The 9943-nt window shown below is 54.1% G+C and overlaps 1 pseudogene; it reads right to left on the reverse strand.

The window, feature by feature from the left end:
- Positions 1-4974: 4974 nt before the first annotated feature.
- Positions 4975-9668, reverse strand: LOC140898025 (C-type lectin domain family 2 member D-like; annotated as a pseudogene).
- Between the last annotated feature and the right edge of the window lie 275 nt (positions 9669-9943).

The raw sequence follows: 9943 nt of genomic DNA on the forward strand, positions 1-9943 counted from the left end.
CCATAGCCAGCTGCTGGGGAGAGCCTGGCTGGGGAGGGGCGGCAGCCCAGTCCCCCCCACACTCGGCTTTCCGGGGCAGTGGAAGTACTTAAAAGTGTGTGTGTTGGGGGGTGGGGGGGGAGCACTGATGCCCGAACCGGGGCCCCGCCCCCTGCACCACCCTTTCCCCTGAGGCCCTGCCCCCTCTCTCCTCCCCCCCCCCACACCTTACAATGTGGAAGTGGGAATACAGGCGCTGGGAGGGGTGTGTGTCTGTCTGTCTGTCTCCTTCTCTCCCCAGCTTGCGGAGAGGCTCTGACCCACCCCATCCCTTCCTCTCCCTCCCCCCAGTTGTCTTTTGCCCCCTCCCCCAATACTAAAACAGACAAGTTCTTATAATAAAAAAAGGGACTAGGGGCCCCCCCCTTGAGCTGCTGGGGGCCCCAAGCAATTGCTTAGGCTGAGCCTCTCTGTGTATACCCAGGGCTCTGAGTGTAGGTAGCCCAGCCCGGCACATGTGCCTCAGTCTCCCCGTACCCTGCACCACCACCTCCAGCTGTCAAAACTGAACTCACCTGGGCCTGGGCCCCCCTGCCGCCCTGCCCCGGAACTGTACACCCTTCTCTGCCCCGGCCCTGCTGGCTCCCCCTGGGGACGACACTACTCTTCCTGGTTCCACACTGGCTGGGCCATGGAGCTGCCCCCACAAGAGTACCCCCACCCCAAGATCAGGAAAGACTGTGACCAGTGAGGATCTCTGGGCGCTGACCCCGCTGAGCTGAGCCCTGGCCGGTGCAGCTTGCCCGGCACTGTGCGGATCCCCCGATGGGTCTCCGGGGGCACAAAGGAGCCAGGCAGGGGGCACATTAGTGTGTGCAACGGGGGTGGGCTGAGGCTGCGGCTGGACTTGGGGAGAAATGTGGGGAGGGGGGTTCCCTGGTACATTTAACAAGAGGTTAACATGTGTCCAACTTTTTTTGAGGGAAAATTTTGCTCTGGGCGAAGGATTTGGGCTGTAGCTACGTAACCCCTCTTCCAGGTGGTGTCGGCAGCAACAAGGACGTGGTTTAGTTTCCAGGGGTTTCCCTTAACAACTCAAAACAGAACCGGCTCAAGCCCCCAGCCAGTAATCTGAGAAAACTAAACACTCCCGGGGGCACATCTATGAGGCAACACTTTCCCCCTCACCAGCACAGAGTCTGTGTAGTAGAACAAAAATACCCTGACTTCTATTAAAAGTTCTCACCTCTGCCTGAAGGGGAGAGTTAACCACAAAGGAAAGGAGCACAGGAGACGTGCACGGCAAAGCAGAGCACGGAGAGGAGCAAAGGAATCCTTTGCAAAGGGATTTCCTGTCTTGCACCCACCCAACCATCACAAAAGTTCTCTTGCTCGACCCTGTTCCATTGGGGTTGGGCTTCCCTCCCCGCCAGGTTAGGTGACCCAGAGCTGGGAGGCAGAAGCAGAGTATAATCCACGTTACACCAGGAGGGCGCGGGACTCAGATACACCTCCAACACACAGTTCCTCGTCTGCTTCCTTCTGACTTCTAGGGAGTTGCACTTTCTCTAAACCAGCTGTAACTTACTGCCCATTCTCCCCTTATATGGCTCATGATATCTGGTGTTTTTCTTAAAACCCCAGCTCCTAGAGTCCTGTCAGCAGGCCAGAATCTCAGTTCTCATGGTTTTCTTAGGGAGGGCAGACAAAACAAAGTCTTTAACCCTTGCAGAGCATGCTAGAAACCATGACCGCCAAAGGCTCGCAAACCAGGAAATAAAAAACTCTGCATTTAGTATTTTAAGTCTCATGATTTTTAAGTGGGTCTCACAGTTTTGAGGCCCGACTCATTTTGAACTCTTGCGTTTATCAATACAGAAATTATCTAACCCCTCTCTCTCTCTCTCTCTCTCTCTCTGTCACACACACGCGCATCACTTAGTCTTGCACACCTGCTGTGGGCGCTGACTCCCTGGGCGCAGGAAGAGGGGGCGCGAGGGTGAGGCCTTGGGGGAAGGGGCAGAGTGGGGATGGGGCCATGGGACAAATCAAACTTCCCAAGAGCCTGTCTGTGCCCAATATAGTTTTAAGGGGCTCCTACCTCCCCTCTCCTGCCATGGCTCTTAAAACCAACTGAGTATCTGAACCGTCTGCTGCCTAAGGCCCTGTGGTGAGCGGAGCTAATGCCAACCCCAGTATGGCCTGATACGGCCTGCACCCTATTTGTGAGACTAAGGGTGAGAATTTTCACCGGGAGTGGGCTCAAGACACTGCTGGGTAGCAGGCCCGGTACAGCCAACCAGAAATGCCCCCTATCATCACTGGGGTTGGGTCCAGGCGAGCAAGGAAAAGAGAGACGTCTGGTGCACCCCCCTCCTTGCATTGCAGGCTGACATACGCGGTGGAGTGTGAACTACCGCCCTGCACCGCCTCACATACTTGATTTGCCACGGCTTTCATGGGACGGTGGAGGTTGATGCTTCCCTAAACCCTCGGGATACAACTTTCCGACTCTCTTTTCCCCTCTCGCAGCCACTCACACGCTAAACCCCCTGAAAGTAGCAAACACTGAAAACCCATCGCAGGCAGCCTAGCTCCGGGCAAGCAGCAGGAATGGGACAGAAGGGCAGAAGCTCACGAGTTCTCCTCGCCCCTGGCAGAATGCCTTGTGCGGGTTGTACCTGGGGGGTGCAGGGGTGGAATGAGCCGGGGACGTGTGCCCGTTTGAGCGATTCATAGCAGGCAAACGAGGCACCTTTGGGGGAGCCTTGTCCAGGCCTGCCATGGGTCAGCTCTCTCAAACCACCACCCCTGGCAGGGCAGGCCTGACCTTCCAGCCCCCTGCAGGCCTCGCTCTCTGTGTACAGGTTTGCGATCGACACCCCCAAAGCCTCTGAGCGTCCTTCGGGAGTGCTCAGCCCGTTCCACTGAGCACACGCAGAACTGTGACTCTATTCCCTCAGGCGCGGTCCACAGCAGCTTGTAAGATTCAATTCAGGCCAACCACTCTATTGAGAACCCAGCACTTAGATATACAGAAAACAGGAACGAGTTTATCATCAAAGAACAGAGATGCAAGCGAGAGTGAATAAATACTGGAAAGTAATGGTTACATAGAAAACCAAATCCTCACACTTTCTAGAGCCGGGGTTCTCACAAATTTTTGGCAGCCTCAGCATGCGGCTCTGACAATACTTAACTAACTGTAGGGAAAACAAACAAATAAATTACATGTGCATATTTACATAGGGATTTTTTGCAGACTCAATAATAAATATAAGGTACAGTTGTGTCCTATCTTTACTGGACCTAAACACAGAACAAACCAGTGCTTTGCGCAGTCTTGTCTTTTTTGTTGTTCTTTTGCTTTTTTGGTCAAAGGTGGAGGGCTGTACAACAATTCTGAACTAAATTTAAAAATCCTTTACATAAGAGAAGTCCAAATAATAATGAGAGAATGTATCTGCCAATATGTCCAAAATTTCTTTCACAGACAAAAAAACCCAATCCACCTAGCCCAGTAATAATAATAATGATAATAGGAACAACAAAATCTGAGCCGTTGCTGTTGTCTTTTCAGCTTGGTTTTTGCATCATTTAACAGCTTGCGCCTCTGAAACTCACCGTGGTAATTTGGTTCAACTTCCCTTGCACGAGTGCTGTAGGGACGTTGCACAACATACGTTTCAATTTGATGAATTTCTCTCGCACACTGCAACTTGCTCAGAAACGGAATCGGGTGGCTTCAGAAACACAGGAAACTGCCTTTCCCCCTGGTGCTGAAGTGTTCCTTTTTCTTTCTATGTTTTGTTTTTCTTCGCAGAAGGTCCCAGAGGAGCCACCTGCTGTCACATTCAAGGTCATGTTCTGGCACTAGATTATTTGAAATACTTTCTGATACCCAGTCACATTTTTAACTCTTTCACCTCCCCCCCCCCATGAACAATCGCAACCTACCCAAACACCACACAGTGAGATGGCCCATAGCCACTTACAGAGCTACAGTAACATGAGATGTAAACACAGTGGTTAGAGGTCTATAAAATCATGAGTGGTGAGGAGAAAGTGACTAAGGAAAAGCTATTTACTTGTTTCCATAACACAAGAACTAGGGGCCACCAAATGAAATTAATGGGCACCAGGTTTAAAACAAATAAAAGGAAGTTCTTCTTTACACAGCGCACAGCCAACCTGTGGAACTCCTTGCCTGAGGAGGTTGTGAAGGCTAGGACTATAACAGGGTTTAAAAGAGAACTGGATAAACTCATGGAAGTTAAGTCCATGAATGGCCATTAGCCAGGATGGGTAAGGAATGGTGCCCCTAGCCTCTGTTTGTCAGAGGGTGGAGATGGATGGCAGGAGAGAGATCACTTGATCATTGCCTGTTAGGTTCACTCCCTCTGGGGCACCTGGTGTTGGCCGCTGTCGGCAGACAGGATACTGGGCTGGATGGACCTTTGCTCTGACCCAGTCTGGCCCTTCTTATGTTCTTAGCCAAAGAATACACTTTGCGACTTCGAAGAAAACCACACCGATGTAGCTCAGCTCTGCCGGCATGGTACTATGTAAAAGGGAGCGCGCATTAGGATTTATGGCATTTAGAAGGCACCTTTAATACCTAACATCTCAGCGATTGTTGGGGCACTTTGGAGGCTCTTGTGGCTGCAAAACAATCAGCTGGTGGCTGCATTTGAGAAATGCTGTTCTGGAGTCTAAACGAACAAGGCCTTCCCTTCTCTCATTTCCCCAGCGTGTGGCTGAGACTCCTTCTCATGAGATCACTCCCTCTCAGCTGCAGAGAAAAGCTTGACAATGTGACCCTGAGTTTAAAGGTTCAAAAGCAGAAGGCACATACGAAGAATCCACAGTTTAAACGAGACACACTTAATGCTTGAGGGCCCCGCTGCCTGATTTTGAGATCCTGGCCAGGCTGACGAATGGGGACTTGGCTCGTTCAAGTAGGTGTGAGTTGGATCAGTGTCACTTCTAGGAGTCTCATTTCGAGCCCCCTTCCAGTGCAGTCTCTTTTCCCATCACATACACCTCAGGTTTGCTACAGATCCACCGTCTTTCCATGTAGCACCGTGAGCTGCTGACCCCTTTCTCCTCGTTCAGATACGCGCAGTCACCTCCTCCTCTTATCTGAAACCTGCAACACAGAAGCCAGGGAGCTGCAGTCAGGCAGAGGCCAGGCATTTCACACCAGTCCCAGCCAGGGGAGCCATTCTCCACAGTGCAGGCCTGAGTGCGGAGCAGCTACTCTCCCAGCCCCTCAGGAGCAGAGCTCAGGACAGCGGGGGCTTTGCAGAACCACTGACTGTTTGTGACCCTCTATGCTGAGCAGCCCACAGGGGTACTGGAGAATGGAAAGTCCCCAGCAGGATGGAGAGAATTTCTTAGACTGATTGTCAAAAGGGACCGGTCCTCTAACAAGAGGGGTAGACCATCACCAGAATCAGATGACCGAGCAGGAAAAGCGGGGGGCAGGAGGAATCTCCCCTCCTTGAAACACACGGAGCAGAACCAAGATGACACTGAAAGAGGAAATTGCATTCAGGGGTTTCCTTTTCCATTGATCTATAACTCCTGAGCTTTCCATTGGGGATGGGGGAAAAAGAGAGTGTTGAAGAAGTTCCTTTGTGAAAGCATGTGTGCCCTGTTTGTAACCCTCCCGTGACCCTCCCAGAGTTCCTCTGGAGTGGAGGGTGGAGCTCTAGGGACAACATGCCTCTTGGGAGGTTTGGGAGGGTTCAGACCTGGTTTTGGGTCCTACAGCAGCTGATCTGCAGGGTCCCACCTCCTAAGGAGGGAACCAGACAGGGAGTCTGTACCCCAGGAGAGGGCCACAGAGGCCCGAACTCAGGACAGTGTCTGGTGGCTATTCAGACCCAGTGAGGCTGGAAGCAGGTGGGATCCAAAGGTTGGGTCCAATACAGCAGAATGGGGACTGTCCATTGGGGAGCCCTGACCCAGCGCCATAACAGCCTGAGTTTTCAAAGTACTGAAGTAAACCAGACCAGGGAAGTGGGGGGTCTCCATCCCCCTCTAATGGCTGGCCTGCATAAGAGCTTTATCAATCAGGGGGGGTTTCAGTTAAAGAAGTGGATTCTTTCGCTCCTATGGCAGAGGCTCATGCTTCTAGTGCTGAATTCCGGGGTTCAAACCCTGCTCCAGGCTCAAGGTTTTGTGATCACACTTGGAGCCCACTGAAACCCATTGCGGGGTGTTGGCTGGGCAGCCATCACTACTGTACCCCATTCCAGTGGGAGCCCCAGGCGTCCAGCACCTGTGAACCGCAGGCTCCTTTAACATCGGTGCCTTGCTGCGGATTCAGAGGCCTCACCAGCCAAGTCACTCAAACCTGCCGGCTGCAATCCCCAGCGGGACCTGCACCTGCCATGCACTGCTCGGCATGCTGCCCTCTCTAGCAGCCACTGTTAACCTGAGCTCCCTGCTGCCTCCTTTCCCCGGGGGGGGTCAGACACCCCAGGGACCTTGCTGAAGAGGGCTGGGGGAGAACAGCGAGTGTCCCAGCTGAAATCCCAGCGCGCTGCGAGGGCACCTCTGGCTATGGCGGGCTCTGTCTCCGGCCCAGCACCGTGCTGCGGGGAGGAGCCGAGAGTTCAGGGACACGCCGGCTCCCATCGGTCTCTGATACACGCAGGACGCGAACGGACCAGGGTCGTGTCTGGTGGTTTCACTAGCACTGAATGGTGGATCTACCTGAGCTCAAACCGCTCAGACACCAGAATCCCCAAGCCCAGGGAATTAGTCCAGAGGAGTGAGAGAGACTCACAGGTGGTTGAATTTGGTGCTGTTGGCCCATGTCCAGGGCTGACCCTGCTCCCTCCGGAGGCCGATCCAGTGGTCATAGACACCCTTATGGCTCAGCAGGAACGCCTTAAAGAAAGCCGAGGGACAGCAGGTATCAGCCCCAGCTCCCGTGCTCCCCCCACCGCCCCTCCAGGGCTCTGTGCTGCAGAGAATCCCAGTCGCATATTGAAGGGCGCTCAGTTTATTTTCGGGGGGGGGGGGGATTTTCCCCTCCCTCTTGCAAAGCACAAGACCACCCGGGCAGTCTTAACGTTCCCACCGCACACAGCAGCCCGGCCCCAGTGCTCCCAGTCACCCACACCCCAAGTTCCCCTGGGCTGGGGGCAGCTGCTGGGTCTGAACTCTCTGCAGAGACGTCTCTTCTCACAGATCAGCCCCCGCTCACCACAGCAGGGTAGGAGGAGGGAGCAAGTCAAGCTAAAGTGGGAGGGGTCAATGTGACAGGTTCCCACCCCCACCCCACCCCACCCCCCACAGCCTCACCTGGCTGCTCTTTTCCCTTCCCCCAAACAGGAGCACTGGCTGGGTTCTCAGTCCCACTCCCGCAGCCAGTAGATGCCTGAGCCAGCCCTGCCCTAGAGAGGGGCTGTCTCCCTATTTGGGGAGGGGGAAGCTGAGAATGGCCAATCCTCGTGATCACACACAGACAGTAGGGCCCTGGGCCCAGCCAGGGCTGGCGTTCAGCCGCTGGAAGTTCATTCACTCTGGCCTCCCAGCACGGGAGGGGGCAGAGCCCAGGTCCTACTGTAGCAGCCGCCGCTGAGCCAAGGCCAGTGTCTGGCAATTCGAGAGTCTCTCACCATTTCCTGCTCACTGTCGATCCCAGCCAGGGAGGCACCCGGTGCAGAGCAGGGCTCTAGCTGTCGGTCCAGCTCCCTTCCCTCTCGGAGAAATAGTAGCGTTTCCCTCGGTATCCCACCCAGCTGTCTGGGCACGAGGGTCCAGCAGGGGGGCACAGATCAGCTGATGAAAGCTTAGATGCCAGCACTGAGAATGAGACAGTCACATGGAGGGTAAGAGTTGCACCTAGAATTGGGCATTTGACTGGTACCTCAAATGTGTCATAAAAAAAACCAATGGTCAAATATTTTAAAATACCAATTTATCAGAACAGTAACAAAAAAAGAGCAAGACGTCATTGTCTCCAGTAGGTTTAGCTTAAGGTAGATACTTATGCCTAATTTTTAAAAAAATTATTGAACTGAGTTATTTTAACTCAGATTAAAAAGTGAAACATTGAAACCAAGTTCTGAAAAACACAAGTGAGGCTGCAAGACGCAATCAAAAATCACGCTGCCTCCTACCCCCAGGGCTCTTGCTGGAGTATTTGACACTATTTGACTGAGGTCAAACAGGCAGTCAATTGACCAGCCTGCCAAGCCTACTGGGACCCCCAGCTGGGGCTGGTCCACGGCAATCAGACGCAGGGTGAGGGAGATGTTTGTCACAGTAAATTTGCCTGGCAAGAAGGCTTCCAGGGACACTCCCAGCCTGGGAGGGACTGACACAGCTCAGAGCATTTCACCCCAGGCACAAGATCAACAGCTGGATGTTCAACCTCGCAACAAACAGCAGGTGAACAACTGAGAAGAAGGTGGGAACTTTCACTCAGGGACATGAAAGCCACAAGGGGGCGCCGGACACCACAGCCACGGGAAGTGACCTGTTGCACTGTGGGCCAGGAATGATGGAACTTAATTCACCTCTGTATCCGAGCAATCTGCACCCGTATAATCACAGTGACGCAGTGACATCAGGGTAAACACCTCCTGGAGATGCGCTGGAGCACTGCGGCTCGCTCTGGTAACTTCCTGCAGCGAACTCCACCAAGGCAAGCTGCTTTGTGCACCAGTGCGGTGCGTCTCCTTTAGCGGTTTGCCCCAATTCAACAGCACGGATGTCATGACATCGGCACAGAGGATTCCTAATGCAGACAGGCCTGGATTCAATCCCCTCTGCCAGCTGCTAAACCCTCCTGGGGCCCAGTGATCGGATCCCAGGGCAGTAGAGAAATCTCACCCCCAACAGCCTCCAGCACGCCCTGCCCCAGACGACGGGGGGATACAGCAGGGTTCATGTTCACGGCAAACAGAAGCCCTCTGCACGAGCACACGCTGTCTGGGCAGCCCGGGGGAGTGAATGGTGCTAAGGGACCCTTCATGGCCAAGCTCAGCGATTGGTGGGTTTTCACACTGCGCTGGTGGAGGGGTCTAGACTGAGCTCTACGGCTCCTTTCAATAACACGGCAGCACCTGCCGCCCGGCCACAGGCGTGACCTGAAGATCCAGGAAGGCCAGGCTGGTAACCTCAGAGCAACACAGGGAAGGCAAAGGGCTCAGGGTTGCACTGCACCCTGTCCCACTGGACACCCTGGTCAGGGACTGCTTCACGGCGCGTGGCAAAGGTGACTTGGGTCCAAAGTGCTCAGAGATGGGCTGGGGGGGGGGGGGGCTAATGTCAGTCAGATCGTCCCGACACAGAGAGTGCCCAGGTGCAGGGGTCTGGGAGGGAGCAGGAGGAGGGTCGGGGAGGAACATCCCCCAGGAATCCTCTGTCCCAGGGGCAGAAGCCAGACAGGCCGGGAGGAGAGAGGGACCGTGGCAGGTCACGGGGAATGGGATGCACGGAGATTGTAGATGGAGGGGAAGGGAGCAGGGCGGAAGCTGGGAACTCACCTGCCAGAGCAATGATGGCAGCGATCAAAGCAGACGATACAACTCTAAGTGCAACAACAACTCCACAGGTTGGGCTTTTCTTGCAGTTACAATGAGGTTCTGAAACAGAAAGACCCGTCAAGCAGGGCTGGGAGGACACATCTCACTGACAGCACCAGGGCTGGAGCTGCCCTGGAACATGCACCGTTCTTGTCTAGTTTTTGTAAAGCTGTCCAACACCACTTTCTACAAACCATTACCCTCTGATCCCACTGAGGGTTTCCAAAAGTTAGTGCCTGTCTCACCCCCTCAACTTGCAAGGTCTCATGCCAGCAAAGGGAAGCTGCTCCCAGATCTGGAGCTGCATTCGCATGTGCTGAGGGCTGTCCTGCACCATGGTCACCATGGGCAGGTAGGTCATCAACCTCCATCTCTGTCCCAGATGCAGGATGGCCTTTGGTTCCTGCTCCCTCAGG

The sequence above is a fragment of the Lepidochelys kempii genome, chromosome 14, assembly GCF_965140265.1.
Source record: "Lepidochelys kempii isolate rLepKem1 chromosome 14, rLepKem1.hap2, whole genome shotgun sequence".
Taxonomy (NCBI): Eukaryota; Metazoa; Chordata; order Testudines; family Cheloniidae; genus Lepidochelys; species Lepidochelys kempii.